Raw genomic sequence first — 6,068 nt, 5'->3', positions numbered from 1 at the left:
ACAGTAGTGGTCCTTTGGTGACGGGCTTATTTTGCTTAGCGTCGTGTCCTCACAATTCACTCATGCTTTCCCATGGGACCAGCCTTCCTTTTTTTTTTAAGGCTGCAACATTTCTTGGATGTGACATCAAAACCCAAAGCAACAACCAGGGAGTGGAGACAAGTGGGACCACACCAACCTTTGGAAACTTTTGCACATCAAAAGAAACAATCAACAGAGTGAACAGGGGACTTAATTGCAAATCATGTATCTAAAGGCAGATATTGTCAAGGATGTGTAAAGAATTCCCACAACTCCAAAGAAACAAAATAGCCCAATTTTTTTTTTTTAAATGGGCAGAAGGCCTGAAAGGAGCCATTTTTACTCAAGACTGTTGCACAATCCTAAAGCTTTTATCTCCTCATACATTTCTTTCCAACGTTCAAGTCCAGCTATAGAAGTAAAATGAATATTTTAAAAGCCATGTGCCATGAATAATGATTGTACCTCTAAGACATCATGTTTTTAAAGCAGGAGGCATAAACAGACAAACAAAAACCTGAGTCGGGCTAGCCTAAGCAGTACGGAGAAAACTCCAATTAAATCTGAAATCGGAAAGCAAAATGAAGACTCTAGGAGAAAAAGAATATTGACCACGTACAGTACAGTCCTGATAGAGACTCTCCTATGGACTTCCTATGTGAACAATTGAATTCATTAAGTGACTACTTCGTCAAGGGCTTTCATATAAAAAATTTTACCTGATTGGTACACATACAAAGTGATCATTTTTTTTTAAGATTTTATTTCTTTTTTTTTTTTTTTTTTTTTAAGATTTTATTTCTTTATTCGAGATACACAGAGAGAGGGAGAGAGAGGCAGAGACACGGGCAGAGGGAGAAGCAGGCTCCATGCCAGGAGCCCAACGTGGGACATGATCCCGGGTCTCCAGGATCACACTCTGGGCCGAAGACAGACGCTAAACCACTGAGCCACCCAGGGATCCTCATAAAGTGATAATTAAGTGTTCCTTGAGCACATAGAGTTTATCTCGCTTTAAGAATCATGCGTGCATATTTATATTTCTGATGAGTTAGTCTGTTTTTCAAAAAAATAGATCACACTGCTAATCTGTGTGGCGTGCGTGCATGTCTGTGCATGCACATACATGAGAATCAGACAAGGTGGCGTATGTGAAAATATTTTGAGACCCAGAAATCCAAAAACCACCATGCACAACCCGAGATGATGAGGCTCTCGTTTGTCGAGGATGGGTCTCGTGAGAGTCAGGAGTTAAGACCCAGGTCCGACGAGATGCGATTTCACTCTCTTTGTCTGCAGTCATGAAAAAGTCATCTCAGCACATCATCTTGACTTTGTATTCGTGTCCTGCTGGTACGCCTGGTGGATACGGCACTCTCTGTCCCATCAGAGAGGTTAATTATGGCGATCATCGTCCAGGAACATGACGTCGGGGATATTCATAATGAGAGAGAGTGTATATTGTGTGTGTGTGAGAGAGAGAAAGAACTCCCCAAGTGACCACCAGCGTTCATTCTTCTTGGGACTACAACCCTCTCCCCCATTTAATTGCTTCCCATAAATCCTTGTCTTAATACTCACTATTTTGTTGTTTTAAGTGATGGTTGTGAAGCAACCTATTTTTATAATAACTTAATAAAGTGAAATAGGAGCATAGAAGAAGCATTTGCTTTCCGTAATGCAGATACACTCCATAATGCTCTGGATATCCATTGTTAATTATTTTAAGCCGTCTAATCAATAAGAACCTTTGAACCTCTAATTTTCAATCAGAAGTAACACAAATTCACCACAATGACAGAACTAATTTCAAAATACACCATCTAATCGTATAATGGCTACGTGCAATACCAAATTTAATATGATTTGGCATTCAGAGGCGAAAGGGTTGAAAACAGCATTTTATTAGCATTGTACTGTTTAAGTCTAAAATGTCTCAACATTCTGGCGGGGTACCTAATTTATATTTAATCCCATTTAAAATATTCCTCTGAATAAATTAGACTCTAAGGGAGCTATTCAAATTAGGTCTTAAAATGATAAACAGAATTGGACAATTTAGGCAGAGAACAGCTGTACTGTATTTGGCCACATGTCATCATTGTACTCACGTATGCAATCAATATGGACTCAATTACTAGAAATAATGGAAATCGTAATACTTCACTCCAATAGTGTAATATGCTTGCATGATTTATTACACTTTATTAACCAAAATGAGATTATACTCTTGTATGTGAAGGTGTTATTATTTTAGGATAGGGAAAGCTCAGGTGTACACATAAAAATGAAAAACGAACATTTATGGCTGCAGAAATAGCACTAATTCTAAGAATAAACTGGGAAAGGGCTAAGCATTTTCGGGGACACAGACTCATTTGGACAATGTTCATTAAGAAGTGTACGCCACAGTGAAGAATAGGAACAGCTTAATACCTACACGAAGAGTGCAGGGTCCTTGGGTATTCATCCTCAGTCTAATACTGCCACCGTGGCCACGAGCAAGGCCAGTCATCTCTTGGACTCCTGTGTGCTTAGAGCTTGTTGGGGTCGGAATGCATCCCAACAACCTCTACTTGCTGTAAAATCATGTGCTGCTGTAATAGTGGCTTTCAGGTAAAGCCATGCACGGCTTAACGGAAAAGCGGAACGTTACAGGACAGCACCAACCAAAACTCCTATCCCGTTTGCATTCTACTTCTACCCATTGGTTAACGTTTGGTTTTGGTTCTATTCGTTTGTCAGAAGACCAGCATGACATGATCCTATTTTTAAACAGTTCTTGATGGATTGCACGATATCAAAAGGACTGCATAATAATGAGTGCATGACAACTCGAGTGACTCCCCACATTCCAGACACAGGGAGATGACAGTGGACCCTTGAACAACACGGGAGTTGGGGCAGTCAAAAATCCACGTGCGGCGTTTGACTCCTACAAAATTTAACTACTAATAGTCTACTAGTGACTGGAGGCCTTACCAATAACATATGCAGTTGGTTCACACATTCTTTGTATCTTCTATGTATCGTGCACTGGACCCTTACAATAAATTAAGCACTGGAGCCTGGAAGTCCGGGTGAACCTGTTCTGACAATACCAAGTCTGGAATGAATATATGAGCTGTTGCTTCATTTGGAGTTATTTTCGTAAAGCAGCCATGAAACATAAGAAGAGTTATATGAAAGTTCATTGATTAGTTTCTCTAATTGTATTGTAATTATTGAATTACAATATTGAATTATTGAAATATTGTCATTATTTAAGAGTCATCAAACTTTTCATTAAATAGTAGAGGTGTCTGAGAATATTCATGCATAAATACATAAATACTTTTTTTTTGTTTTTTAAGATTTAATTTATTTATTCATGAGAGACACAGAGAGAGGCAGAGACACAGGCAGAAGGAGAAGCAGGCTCCATGCAGGGAGCACGATGTGGGACTTGGTCCCAGCACCCCAGGATCATGACCTGAGCCAAAGGCAGATGCTGAACTACTAAGCCACATGGGTGCCCCACATAAATACGTTTCACATATTGTTTCCTACACACAAATGAATACGTACAATATTTATGAATAATCCACTGTAGAAAAATATGTTTAAAAGCATGCATTTCATTGGCTCTATGGAGAATCAGACTCCTAATGGAAACCACAGGGTCATTTCAGTGAAAAGGCCCTTCTAGTAAAGGTGATCGTGTACCCCAGTGGGGTGAATGAGGTTTGGATGATCGTGTACCCCAGTGGGGTGAATGAGGAACACCAACCGTGGATGTGCTCCCTGGTTCCAGTGTATCCCTGTCATTTCTTCCCGAGACAAGAAGGTAACCCAAAGGTTCAGTGGCATTGCCTATGGTAAGAGCGTGATAGAGCAAATTACTGGGACTGGAGAGCTTCTTCGATTCTTAGTGTCTTACTCCATTTGAGATGCTGTAACAGAATCCTCTAGACCGGGAGGGGTGGGGTTCTTATGAACAACAGACGTCTCTCCCAGGTCTGGAGCCTTGAAGTCCTAGATCCAGTTGCCCACCGATTTGGTATCCAGTGAGAGCCCACCTCCGAGTTACGTAGACGCTATCCTATCTCAGTGTCCTCACATGGTGAAAGGAGCCAGAGAGCTCTGTGGGGTCTCTTTCACTGGGGCCCTAATTCCATTCATGGGATCCCCACTCTCACAACCCAATAGGCCCCCACACACACACAAAGATCTGACCTCCAAGCCATCACGCTGGTGATTTAGGACTTCCCACATACGAATTTTGTGGGACACTCGCACAACCGTAGCACTAGGAAACACTCAATATTGGGACCCAGACATGAACAAGGGAACAACTAGCTAAGTAACAGTCCTTTCCAGTAGGTACAGTAATGGGAAATGAGTATCTGTAACCAGCATCCTTCTCCTTCCCTCGAATTACCCGTTGCTTTCAAAGAGCTTTACGCAGGCCCCCAGGAAGCAAGCACTCCACGTTGCTGTGCTCCTGTGATGAGGGGGCGTTGCTCACATGGCCAGCTCTACAGCACACGACTTAGGCACGTCTGCTTCTCATACCCAAACAACGAAGACGCCGCGACTCGAAATGGAAAACCATCACTGCCCCGAAGTAATTCCCTCCATTTCCATCTTCGGTCGCATATTCCTGTAGAATGGATTCACAAGAGCTTCCTGAGTCTTGCGAGCATCACCAGATGGTAGAGCTGATATATAAATCTGTCTACAAGGTGAGCCCCTCTCCAGTTGCTCACAGGGATAGCCCCAAGGTGATCTGCTCTAAGATACCAAGATCCTGATTTTCACCAGTATTGAAGGGTCTACTAGAAAAAAACTGACTTTAAATCACACCAGCTTACGACTTGCAGCAGCAAACTCAGATAATGATAGGATTCGAGATTGAATCCGTTATCTCACATGTTCCCTGAATATTTCTGAATTTTCCTTGATAAAGGTGGATCTTTCCCGTGGCTCGACAGCCCAACGTGGAGCTCCAACCCAGGATCCCGGTATCATGGCCACGAGCCAAAAGGCAAACACTTCACCAACTGGGCCACCCAGGTGTCCCCGTATTTGCATTTCTAATGCAAATTCTGACATTGCTTGTCCCAGAACCCTCTGGTTAAATATATCGAGAAATGTAAAGTTGCAATGTTTAAAGTAATAGAAATAACATTTGGTCCAACACATATGTTCACTTATCCCAAAGATGATGGGAGATAACTCTTTGCCTGAGCCAAGTAATTCGTTAATAACTGTTAAATGAACACGGCATTCCCCCCTCACATCAGTATTGTTGTGCCTCAGGAAACACGATCATTGATCATATCAAATGTATTAAGTATATCAGTTGAGTAAAGCCTCTGAAGTACAATTGAAATATTAACTTGTGTTGTGTCATATTTCAAGGCAATTGCTGGAAAAGCCATCGATGACTCCACATTCTCCTGCGCGACTGTAGGGACGCTCACGTGAAATGTATTCCTGAGCGGTTTAGCCCCGTGATGTGCTCAGTGTCGTAGGCGAGCTTTCTTTTCCAGTTAAACTTTCGGAAGGCCATCTCATCCCACAGTTCCTCTTGCTGTTGCATCCCATTTCCAAAATTAAGCAAAGCGTTGAATCATATTTTTAAAATTGGAGAAATTACGACAGTTTTCTGAAATTGAGAACATAGACACGAAAGCCCTTCCCAGTTCACAAAAGTCATGTTCTGGTTGATATTAAAACTTTGCTTTCCATGGAACATCGGGCTGTGGTCTGTCCACATATGTGGTCTCCTCTATAAGGCCAGCCGTCTGCTGTTCTGTTGTATTTTCTGGGGAAACCGTGATCATTTTCAAGGGGCTTACTTGTCATCTCTAAATGACATTTCTCAAATTTGTGCTACAAGGCCATCCCATTTTGATGATTTAATGAGAATGTCCTATGAGTGCATGCATTTATCAACGTAAAACATATGTACCAGCACCTGACAAATGCAAACAACCAACCACGGTTAATACTTTAGTAGGGGGCACTCTGTCCCCTTAATATGAAACTAATAATGTTTTAAG

The sequence above is a fragment of the Canis lupus genome, chromosome Y, assembly GCF_048164855.1.
Source record: "Canis lupus baileyi chromosome Y, mCanLup2.hap1, whole genome shotgun sequence".
NCBI classification, from domain to species: Eukaryota; Metazoa; Chordata; class Mammalia; order Carnivora; family Canidae; genus Canis; species Canis lupus.
This window is presented reverse-complemented; position numbering follows the sequence as displayed.